Here is a 13134-nt window from a genome sequence, read left to right as displayed (position 1 = left end):
TATATATATATATATATATATATATATATATATATATATATATATATATAAGGTACCCACCAAGGAAGGCCACACGCATGCGTCCTGAATCGCATCTTTATTCCTATTTAACCCGATAAATGTATTATAATTTTATTTTCATTAGACCATCAGACAGACGGAGCTGAGGTTGGCTGATGCAAAAGCTATTGTTATTATTAATACTAATATTATTTAAAACCCTTTACGGTTTCTCGCCTGTTATATTAAGCATTGTCATTAACTTATCTCTCGGAGTCCTCCAGACGTGTGGGGGGTGGGGGGGGGGGAAGAGAGAGATGTAAAGTCGTTAGTGCACTGCAGGCATTTCTATAAATGATGTTTGTAGCATCCCTTGATCCCCTAGCTGCACTCAGTTTTTATAGCCTTTTACTGTACTTCCATTCCAGTTTTCTCTTTGTAATCCTGCTGTCCAACATCTCTAACTATTGCATATTAGTGCAACTGTGGGGTTTCCTGTCAGTTTCACCTTTAGATCCTTTATTTTCTGAGTTTCTTTGTCTTGCTGTCCAACCACTCTAATTCCCTCTTTCCTTTGTCTTGAATGTTGAATTTCATTAAAAAAATAATGATCAGAGTTAGTGTTAAAGACTTACGGGAAATATGAAATGTATTAAAACCTGGGGTAATAAAATCTGGCGATATTTATCATTGCCAGGGTTAAAACCTACCTCATATGTAATTCTCACCAATGCCAAGGTTAGAAAAAGTATACCCTGGACATAGAGTTTACAAATACGAAGGTTAAGAAGTGCCATAAATTTGGCATTTAATTGTTAGGATAGATGTATTGTCAGGAAAATAACATTTACACGTACCTCAGACGTAATATTTAGAAGAGCGAACATTGAAAATAAGTAACGTGAGATCTGCCAATGCCAAGGTTAACAGCAAGCGTAAAAGGAGTTAATGGCAACTAGGTTAGACGAAAATATCCTTAACGCAAAATGTACCAGTTTAAAAAAGGTAAGAAACATTAAAAAAATGAAATGAAATGTAAGCTTTATCAGAACCAACATTAGAAAATACGCGAAATTTAAGATTGGCCGGCGCCCGAGTTAAACAAAAATTACTTGAATTGTAGTGCTTAACCAGAGTGAAATGTAGTATTTCACCGGAGCAAAAAAAAAAAAAAAAAAAAAGTTCATGAAATGTAGGATTTACTATAGTTAAGGTTGAAAACTTCATGAGCGGAAGCAGTTGTTCAATCGGCGGTTGAAAAGTACGTCTTGTAATCATTCGCCTTATATAACGCCTTTAGTGATTACTGAAAGAGAAGTAATTGCAAATTACGATGATAGATAGTCGGAAGTAATTGCAAATTACGATGATAGATAGTCACTCTAGCGAGCTTTGTAGCTTTTATTTATATTCATTTCATGTTTAACTTAAAAATCATATTCCTTATTCCCTCTCCTCCTCTCCCTCGTCCTTATTCGTCTTCTTTGAAGGAAAGAAAATAACGTATTTCTTGCTCCCAAGTCTTCCTGTAGTGTAGACCATTTTTAGTTCACATTTTATTCCTCTACACATTTTTTCATTTCTAGTACTTGAGTTGAGGTCCATTTCGTATTCAGTCGTGATAACATCGTCAAAATACTGTCTCTCTCTCTCTCTCTCTCTCTCTCTCTCTCTCTCTCTCTCTCTTACACTCTATACGCACATGTATACACACATTATATGTATATATATTATATATATATATATATATATATATATATATATATATATATATATATATATATATATATATATATATATATATATATATATATATATATATATATATATATATATATATATATATATCGTCAGAAAATCTCTCCACTCTCTGTCAAACAAACAAAACTCCTTCCCGAATTTAATCGTCCTCTCTCTCTCTCTCTCTCTCTCTCTCTCTCTCTCTCTCTCTCTGTGTTTGTACCTTCCAGTCTTCGCACATTGATAAACTTGAGAATAAACAGACCGTGTCCTTATTAATCTTCACAGCCATCGCCGCTTATTCTGCATCACATTCTTGATCTGAAGTTGTTCTTCCTTCGCAAATAGAGAGCGAGAGATGACGATAATGATAATTCTGGAACAGAGCAAATAACGAAGAATGAATGACGCTGTTGACAGATGCGGAAGCTTTGGGAGGGGAGAGAGAGAGAGAGAGAGAGAGAGAGAGAGAGAGAGAGAGAGAGAGATACCTGGCTACCTGTTTGCTTCTTTGTATCCCGCGTTTCTTCTACTGCACCCCACCCCCTCCCCGCTCCCCAAGGCCCAGAAGGGGTTGAGTCTCCCCCTCACCCTCTCGACCTTCCTGTTATATGCTTTCTGCCGATGCGTCTTTTCTCCTCTTCTCTCTTTTTGCTTTTCTCTCCTGTTTCTTCGTGCTTGTATCTTTTCTCCTCTTTTCACATACTCTCTCTCTCTCTCTCTCTCTCCTACAACTTCTGTTCCTGCCTTGAATCATGCTCTCTCTCTCTCTCTCTCTCTCTCTCTCTCTCTCTCTCTCTCTCTCTCTCTCTCTCTCTCTCTCTCTCCTACAGTTAGTAGTCTTTACGTACTTCCTCTCTATCTCCCTAAATCCTTGTTTTGTCCTTTCCTTCGCTTAACGCCTCCTACTCTCTCTCTCTCTCTCTCTCTCTCTCTCTCTCTCTCTCTCTCTCTCTCTCTTGGCGTTTTCATTCACAGGGAGCAGTCGTGCTGTTCTTTGTTTTCTTTTATCACGCGTTTCCTTACGTTTTGTTTACGTTCTCATTTCCTCGCGAATCTCCGTCTTATCTCTCTCTCGTTTCTCTCTGTCTACCAGCACGAAGAATACATCAATCGCTCTCTTTTATTCATCTCTCTCTCTCTCTCTCTCTCGCAGCTTCAAGCGATTCTTAGCAAAAAGAGGAAAGGACTCGAAGAATAGAGAGAGAGAGAGAGAGAGAGAGAGAGAGAGAGAGAGAGAGAGAGAGAGAGAGACGGGGAAGGTGACGTATGATGTTGTCAGGGGGAATTGCACCTGTTTGCGGACATATCCCAACCCCCCTTCCCCCCAATCCTGCCCTCTGCCCCTGCCTTCCTCTCTCTCTCTCTCTCTCTGCTGATTTTCCTCTCGCTTACTTGCTCTTCTTTTATCAATCTTTCTGTCGATTGGTTTTTATTTGTTTCTCTCTTATTCTGTTAATTATTCTCTTACTCTCTCGGTCTTTCTTTATATCTCTGTCTCTGTTAAGCGGTATTTCTTCTCTTTCGCGGATTTTTTATATTCCCCTTTACATTATTCTCTCTCTCTCTCTCTCTCTCTCTCTCTCATTCTGATGTTTTTTCTCGCTCTTCTTCTATCTTTTTCTGTTTACTGGTTAAATACTCTCTCTCTCTCTCTCTCTCTCTCTCTCTCTCTCTCTCTCTCTCTCTCTCTTGTTGTTTATTATATTTTTAAGTCGCTTTTTCATTATTCCTTCTGTCATTATATCAGTTTTCTATCTGCCTATCCATCTATCTAACTACCTATCTACTTTTTAGTTTTCAATCTCTCTCTCTCTCTCTCTCTCTCTCTCTCTCTCTCTCTCTCTCTCTCTCTCTCTCTCTCTCTGTCATACTAATGTGTGAGCGAATAATTAGTTATGAGAAAATACACGAAAGATAACTTGTATTCTGTCAAATATTATCAAAGCAAAATGAGAACATAGGTAGAAAGGAAGAAGGAAAATAAAAAAAATGAAAGAAGAGAAGATAAAAACCATGCATAGAAAATTTATGAAAGAAAAGTTTGGAATGAAAAAATCAAAATAAAGAGAAAGTGAAAGTTACTAAGCTAGATTATAATGAAAATAATAGTAAAATGGATAATTACAGAAAAAAAGGGAATTAGAAATAAAAAAAATGAAGAAAAAATCTAAGAAAAGGGGGAATGATGAATTAGAATTTACAATAAAGAAAAAGGGGGCTGAACAAAAATTGAAGAAAGGGAGATAGGTCAATTAAAAGAAAAGGTAAGGTACGATACAGGTAATAGACCTTTTTTTTTTTTTTTTGGTTAACGGTTCATCTTTAACTGTTTAGTGATGAGGTCAGCGATCATGTGGAGTTAATTTTAGTATCTCTCTCTCTCTCTCTCTCTCTCTCTCTCTCTCTCTCTCTCTCTCTCTCTCTTATTATATTTTCAGTTGCTTTTTTTTATGTTCCGTTATATCACTATATAAATGTTACAGTCTATCTATCTATCTACCTCTCTATCTATTTTTTAGTTCTCTCTCTCTCTCTCTCTCTCTCTCTCTCTCTCTCTCTCTCTCTCTCTCTCTCTCTCTCTCTCTTTGTTCATTATATTTTGAGTCGTTTTTGTTTTATTTTCCCTTATACGAGTATCTATCTCTATCCATCTATCTATCTGTCTATCTATCTATATATTGGTTAATTCTCTCTCTCTCTCTCTCTCTCTCTCTCGTCGTTCATTACTTTTAGTCTAATCGTTTTTTTATTTTCCCTTGTGTTATTCTATCTATGTATCTATTCATCTATGTGTCTTTCTATATGTTTGTTAGTTTTTAATTTCTCTCTCTCTCTTTCTCTCTCACGGAGTCTTGGGTCTGATAGAGAGTAAATCTAACTCGGTCGCCATGAACGAATTGCCCTCATTCATACAAAAGGTACGGTAAGTTATTCTGGGAACAAACAAGAATTCAGCGAGTGCCTCAGGATCACGATGAATGGTATTAATAACTTTTTGTGAGGCTGGTTGAATCTGGAGATTTTGATTCACAGGTACCCTTTTACTTGGTACCTGAATTTAGTGTTTCAGTCTGCTTCATTATAATGTGTATACATATGTATATGTGTATATATATATATATATATATATCTATATATATGAATATATATATGTATGTATACATATACATACCCTACATATATATATATATATATATATATATATATATATATATATATATATATATATATATATATATATATATATATATATATATGTTACTCACGCGTGAACTTTTATGTTCACAAATACTAAGCCACAAATATCGTTCATTATCTGTTTCGCTATACCCTGAGAGTGACTCAAACCCAAAGGGAATTATTCATAAGCGCTTCGTCCCCGGAAGGACTCAAACCCTTGCCTGGTTAAGAAAAAGAAACGGCATTGAATTTAGACTACAGAAACGAACCTCCACACTAGGAAAAAAATGGCGGAACCTTCCTCAAAGTATTTAACTGAAATTCGACAGATCATAGAGCCATTTAGGCCACAAGGTGCTTTTCAATAATCAGGCCGCGTTCATTAGCAAGGCGTTCGTCCTGCTCATTACCGTTAGAGACCTTCTGAAAGGGGGAAGTCAGTCATCAGCTGTTTTGTGTAGATTACGCGTACCTAACGAGGGGGACTTGTTCGGTGTGTAATTGGTGAATACAAAATATTTTTCCGTCTTCTCAATTTTTAGAAAATTGTCTGGTAGTTTGCTAATTAGCTTTTTAATTTTTTGGAGCGTTTATATTTGGTGGCACACGCACCGGCATACAGACACGCACACACATTATATATATACATATATGTGTATATATATACTGTGTATATTATATATATATATATATATATATATATATATATATATATACTTTATATATATGTATATATATTATATACTGTATATTTTGCAGAACAGTAATGAATCACAGATATTAATATAAGATAACAATATAAGTTATCTCATAAATGTGCTCAAAAACAAACTGGTTTTCGAACGGTCTTAATTCGAATGCATTATTAGCGATTTCTGACATTTTATTCCAACTTTAAGATTTATATATATATTCTCTCTCTCTCTCTCTCTCTCTCTCTCTCTCTCTCTCTAATAATAATAATAATTATTATTATAGAGGACTCTATATTCTTTCAATTACTTTCTTATCATTGATATTAAATTGGCAAGATGATGTTACATACTTCACATTGTTCGATAATCTAGAATCATTTTGCCTCAGCTTGCCTGAGTTCGAATCGTGGCCACAGAACTCATCTTCATCATTTGATTATCAAATAGCAAATATTTTCGTAATTAAATTAAAAATAAACTCAACCTGACCCTTGCATGTGACACATTCCGGAAATATTTAGGATTTATTCCTCGGCGCAGAAATATGAAAGTGCCTTTTGGTTTTACAACTTGTCATTACCTATGTTTCTCACGGCATAATGATCTTGCGATAATTTCCATGAATATGTGACGGACGCTGAACGTCGGACCCCAGGTGTTGACTTCTAAGGATGTTAACAATTTCAGACTGAGCTAATTTGTCAGCACACGATTTATTTGTGCTGCCTTGTGTATTACCCCTCCTCTCTCTCTCTCTCTCTCTCTCTCTCTCTCTCTCTCTCTCTCTCTCTCTCTCTCTCTATATATATATATATATATATATATATATATATATATGTATGTATGCATAAATATATGGATTTATGTACATATATAAGTTGTCTCTTTCTCTCTCTATATATACACATATATTTATATATATGTATATATATATATATATATATATATATATATATATATATATATATATATATATATATATATATGAATATATAAAGAGAGAGCAAGAGAAAGACAGAACTTATAGATGCACATAAATACATACATTTATACGTACATACATACATACATATATATGTATATATATAATATATATTCTCTCTCTCTCTCTCTCTCTCTCTCTCTCTCTCTCTCTCTCTCTCTCTCTCTCTCTCTCTCTCTCTCTCTCTCTCTCTCTCTGGCCTTCCTACAATATTGCTTGTAACAATTCATAACATTAAAGTCACCATCACAAGCCTGTGGAAATAGTTTATCTTAATTTGGTTTGTAAATGCCTTTTCTAAGACCTTAAACCTCTTCTAAATCAAAAATAAAATCGTGAATTATATACGCATATGTACAACAGAGTCGATATTAACGTATACCTCTCTTGATGGCTCAGTGGTCATAGTCATTGTATTTTCGTTCTTTCTCAACGAGGCAGCAGCTCGAATCCCACTGGTGACGAAGTACTTATCACTTATAATTCCCACTGGATGCCCTTTGTTGGCCGACTCGGTAGAGCTTCAGACTGTCATTCGATGGGCCGGAGTTCAATTCCCGCGGCCGGCTGATGAAGAGTTAGAGGAATTTATTTCTGGTGATAGAAATTCATTTCTCGCTATAATGTGGTTCGGATTCCACAATAAGCTGTAGGTCCCGTTGCTAAGTAACCAAATGGTTCTTAGCCACGTAAAATAAGTCTAATCCTTCGGGCCAGCCCTAGGAGAGCTGTTAATCAGCTCAGTGGTCTGGTAAAACTAAGGTATACTTACTTTTTTCCCACTGGATGTGTGTTAGTCCTAAGGTATAGAGAATTTGAAGTTCAACGAAATTTATGGCTTAATATTTGTAAATATCTGTGTATGTGACAAAAATTCACACACACACATTATGTATATGTATAGAGTGTACATGTATAAATGAGTATATATATATATATATATATATATATATATATATATATATATATATATATATATATATATATATATATATACGAGTATATTGTTTATATATTACCGGACATCAGAATTGCTTCAAATGTCTTGCATTTGGCTCTAAGGCTTTGTAGTGACAAACACATCCAAAAATGTGAAGAATTCGAGAAGTTATGAAGGCATTGGGGCTATTACATTACATGCGTATCTGGTAAAAAGTGACCAGTAGATTATATATATATATATATATATATATATATATATATATATATATATATATATATATATATATATATATATATATATATATATATATACATACAATGTTTATGTTTTAACTTTTCCCTGTACGGGTGCAATTGCCAAGTATCTGGCCAAGACGATATTCCCTATTTTTAAAAGCTCCTTATTTTCATATCTCCACACACGCCATGACAACATTAGGGGAATAAGTCCGGCTTTTTGATACCAATTTTATTACGTAGTCCATCTAAAGGTTTGAAATTCGTATCGTCTCTTATCCTGCTTATACATAAGAGATTGTTTAGGATTGTAGGCTGTTGTAGGTAATTTAAAAATTTTTCAGTCTTTTACTATGTGCCCGTATCCCATTATAAATGTGAATAATGCTTTGTATACATTCACATACACACATTCACATTCACATATAAGCGAAACTGAGAAATGAAGTGTTAATTCTCACAGTAGTATTCTGTCACATTCTGAAATTGGTTCCCGATCGAGAATGAGATTTCTGATGGAATCTTTCTATTCAGAGACCGGTGGGATTGGCATCCAGAAGGGAACAGCAGCCCCATGCGTGGTGAAAGGTGGAAACACGAGATTGAGGATGGAGTTCCAAAGTATCTAAAGGTGAGTGAGTGTCTTTGTTTGCATGTCAATAATTTACAGGTTTTTATTAATAATCTATTTTTTTCTATTTTCTAATGCTTCGAACTGGGTCGTGGTTTCAGGACGTTATTGTTACTTATCAAATTAGGAATCACAGTTATACTGTATATTCAGTAAGAGCACAAACTCATATTTGCAATACAGTTGCGGATATAATCAATAACAGTATCCGGTTTAGAGGAATTTTCCAGGAGGTTCAAAATAAAACGTGATTTAAAATAAATGGGTTTTGACATTTCGTTTAGTTGCCGCTTCATGTTCTAATTCCAAAAGAATTCAGTTGGTTATGTGTGTGTATATATATATATATATATATATATATATATATATATATATATATATATATATATATATATATATATGTATGTGTGTGTGTGTGTGTGTGTGTGTGTGTGTGTGTGTGTGTGTGTGTGTGTGTGTATTCGCGCCCTCTCGAGTACGTTACAAATCGAGATGAAGAGGTGAATCTAGGCGTTGCAATTGCATATTGCATGATATCCTCCACGTTTGTCGTTTGATGAATCGCCTCCCCCACCTCCTACCCCTCCCATTCCTCCTCCCCCTTCTCCTCCTCCCTCCTCCTCCTCCTCCTCCTCCTCCTCCTCCTCCTCCTCCTCCTCCTCCTCCTCCTCCTCCGTTTACCGGCGATAATAACCTCGTTGCCAGTCGGGAGATCCTGTGTGGAAATGGACTTCGTAATTGGTCATCTTGATTGGATTCGCTCTCCTTCGTGATCTTCGGTCGCTAGCTCTCGAAGGGCAGGGCGCCTTGCTCACGCAGGCGGCGATGTTTATGAGGGGGAAGAGTATTCCATTTGCCCGCCCGGGTTTACCTTTGCAGGGTCATGCATTAGGTATTCGACGCTCCGTTCGTTAGCTTACGGAAATGAAGGTTGAGCTTCAGAGGACCGGACTCTGGGTGTTCTTTGGTGGGTAGGTACTTTGGAGGTAATAGATTGGTCTTTAAAGATATGATATGTATACATACATATACATAATGTATACACATATGTACTCATTTATATATGTATATATATATTTATACATATGTATGTATATATATTTATGTATATATATATATATATATATATATATATATATATATATATATATATATATATATATATATATATATATATATATAGAGAGAGAGAGAGAGAGAGAGAGAGAGAGAGAGAGAGAAATATTACAGCAGAAAACTATAAACAAAGACATAGCACTGAAATGATCATAATTGTTTCAGCAAGCGTCAAATATCAGTTAATATTATTCTTATCATTATCACGATTACTATCATCATCATTAATGCTATAAGCGTACTTAATCCCGTTTTCGCAAAAATGCAAAAATCGTATCCCAGTTCCCTCCTCCATTTGCCCCCCGCCCTCGCGAAGCGAAAATACATCGCGAAACTTGTATTAAAACGGGATAGTCAGATCGAATAAAAAAAAAATAATATTTATAACACAGTCCTGCTAGACTAATTGAAGGGGTTAATAGCTCTATAGGATCTTTGTAGCGTGAATTTTATCACATGTTATGTGTCCAATTAATGAAATTTTCATTCGTTTTTGTTTTTTTTTTTTTTTTCCAATATATTTTTTTTTTCGAAAAAGCTGTCGCACGGTTTCAAATGAGGGCGTGTTTTCCGTACTGGTACGTCCTTACGTTGTCATGGTTTCCTTTGGTAAACGAACACGGCGAGCGATGGTGTGTTGATATTCTCTCTCTCTCTCTCTCTCTCTCTCTCTCTCTCTTCTCTCTTTTCTCTTTAGTGGAGGTAGTTGTATAACTGGTGTATAACTAGTTTTGGAGGAGTTTATCAAAATATCCTGTTGTTATTCGCTCTCTCTCTCTCTCTCTCTCTCTCTCTCTCTCTCTCTCTCTCTCTCTCTCTCTCTCTCTCTCTCTCTCTATATATATATATATATATATATATATATATATATATATATATATATATATATATATATATATATGTTGGTTTGGGATGAGGTTGCAGAGCCCCGTAACCTTTACCGTCCTGAGTGCGACCTATTATAATCTGGTAATGACCAGTTACTTAATTTATTACTTTGGTCAACAGCTACACGTCGGGATGTAAGGGGATGTGGCCCCTACTTCTGTGCCTTGCTAGATATCGAACATTTTCTTTCTATGTATCTCTGTCTGTCTGTCTGTCTGTCGTATGCAATTTTTCATTTAATTTTCTCAACATTTTTTAACACCATAACTCGTGACTTGATTTTCGGTAACTGTCAATACTCGTGCTGGGCAGACTCCGATGCACCTCCTAAGTATTCATGTAAAAGTAATGAAATGGTTCTTTAAAACATTTTTTTCGTAATTTTACGAAAATTACGACATCGTAATGCGTGAGAGACTTCCTGACTAATTCTAATGGTTATTCATAGCAGATTCCCCAACTACACTCTATGAAAGGTTAACCACCCACCACAAAGTAGTGGTTCGCTTCATTTTGATTTTAATCTTCGCTTGTTCATAGAACTTTTTTTTTTTTTTTTTTTTAAGCCGTGAAGGAGTTGGATCAAGCCGTCTTAGTCGTGACTGACACGCTTCGAATCGCTTCCTGTTAGGAGTTAGCCATTTAAATTGACACTTCCAAAAATTTGTTTTTTTTGTTAGGCCTATCGTCACTTGTGAAGAAGCCTACGTAAATAATTTAAGTTGTAATTCTCATAATTTGAACAACTTCCTAGCCATCCCAAGATGGTGATTCTATCGGCTATTATTTTAATAAAAGGTTCTTTTTGTTTAACAAGTCCAAGGCACAATCGCATGCATAAGCGTTGTATTTAATTTTATTTATGATTAGAAGACATCATGTCACCTAAAAATCCGCTTATAAGTTATTTTTATTCTATTTTTGTAGTAGTGTAACAAATGGCGATTGAATTTTGCGAATAATTTCAGTCATACTTTGAGGTATCTGTTACAGGAGCCTCTAGGGATTACTGGCTCATTTAATTGATTTTTTTGTTTTCGAATGGACCCCGATAGCTTATTTTACATAGCCATTGAGAATTCAATGTAGGGAATCAACTTTGCTCAGTTTTAATATAATTTTGATAGACTATATTAGGTAAATTTATGTGCCTGTCTTGCATTTGTTACGGAATCGTGAATCATACAATCTTTCAAGTTAGATTTTAATTTCTTTTTTACTTTCGAGAAAACGAATTATAGCTTTACAATTTATTTTTTTTATCCCTCTGATAGCATATATCTTTCAGTGAATGATTTAATATTTTCCAAAATGGGATGTCCAACAGTTACTGCAATTCACTGATAAAAAGTTTTTTCTTATTAAATTAGAATTGTTGACAAAATATACGTTGGTAGCTCGATAAATATAGAGTATTTTTATGTAGCTGACAGCGAGAAGACGATAACTACACATACAGATGAGGATTTTATTTTTTTAAATGCTAGCAGGTAGATAAATAGATGGATAAATTAACAAGGTTTTGCTTTGCCTTGTTAATACGTAGATAGATGAATGTACAGAAGAGATTTTTAAATGTCAGTTCGTGGGCTGATAGAAAGCGAGACAGATAATTATTTTTTGTTTCAGTGATGTACAGATAGAATTTTTTAATGTAAGTTCATGGACTAATAGATAGATAGATAGATAGATAATTTTTTTTATGTCAGTGATGTACAGATACAAATTTTTAATGTGAGTTCATGGACTGATAGATAGATAGATAGATAATTTTTTTATGTCAGTGATGTACAGATAATATTTCTTAATGTCAGTTCATGGACTGATAGATAGATAGATAGGTAATTTTTTTATGTCAGTGATGTACAGATAAGATTTTTTAACGTCAGTTCATGGACTGATAGATAGATAAATTGATGATTTTTTATGTCAGTGATGTACAGATAAGAATTTTTAATGTCCGTTCATGGACTGATAGATAGATAGATAGATAGATAGATAGATAGATAGATAGATAGATAGATAATTCATTTTTATGTCAGTGTAATACAATGTTAGGAGATGAAGACTCGCAGAGGACGAGCGTACAACAGACGAGGCGTGCACGAACTTTTAATTCTAATGTCATGAGGAATGGGCGGCCTTTGCACTTGCGCATGCGTGCTTTTAAAACCCATACCAGTGCCTTTTAGTGAGCTTTATCTTATTTTTTTTTTTTTTTTACCTTTTTGCTTTTTTTTTTACGACTATTCCCGATCTTATCAACTGCTCAGCCTTTCCAGTGCCGTTCACGACTTTCTTCCTGATGTGAGTCCGTATTTTTTTTTTCTCTTTTTTTAGGTATGTGGAGTGGGTAGGAGTAAGACTGAGAGGGACATTGTCTTCTTCTTCATCTTCTTCTCCTTCTTCTTCTTCTTTCTTTTCCCCCCCTCCTTCTTCTTCTTCTTCTCCTTCTTCCTCATCTTCTTCTTCTTCTCCTCTTATTCTTCGTCTCCCTTCTCCTTCTCCTCTTCTTCTTCTTCTTCTCCCTTTTCTTCCTCTTCTTCTTGTTCTCCTTTTTCTTCCTCTTCTTCATGTAGCTCTTCTTCTTCTTGCGACCTTGGTTCCGTCGTACTATGGGTCTAAAGCCGTCCGAATTTCCCGCTTTGTTTTGGAAGACTTTTCAAACTCTGTGTCCTCACGCCGTTCCAACAAATTTTTTTTTAAATTGCACGGATCCC

At 35.1% G+C, this 13134-nt stretch overlaps 1 long non-coding RNA gene across 1 annotated transcript in view; it reads left to right on the top strand.

The window, feature by feature from the left end:
• The first annotated feature begins 8307 nt into the window (after positions 1-8307).
• Positions 8308-13134, top strand: part of LOC136842119 (uncharacterized) — a 254360-nt gene continuing 249533 nt past the window's right edge. Inside the window, exon 1 of the long non-coding RNA XR_010854181.1 lies at positions 8308-8410. This is a non-coding gene — a long non-coding RNA (uncharacterized lncRNA). The remainder of the gene's footprint in view (positions 8411-13134) is intronic.

Source organism: Macrobrachium rosenbergii, chromosome 9 (genome assembly GCF_040412425.1).
Source record: "Macrobrachium rosenbergii isolate ZJJX-2024 chromosome 9, ASM4041242v1, whole genome shotgun sequence".
Classification (NCBI taxonomy): domain Eukaryota; kingdom Metazoa; phylum Arthropoda; class Malacostraca; order Decapoda; family Palaemonidae; genus Macrobrachium; species Macrobrachium rosenbergii.
Note: the sequence above shows the minus strand (reverse complement) of the source record. Positions and strands in the feature narration are given on the sequence as shown.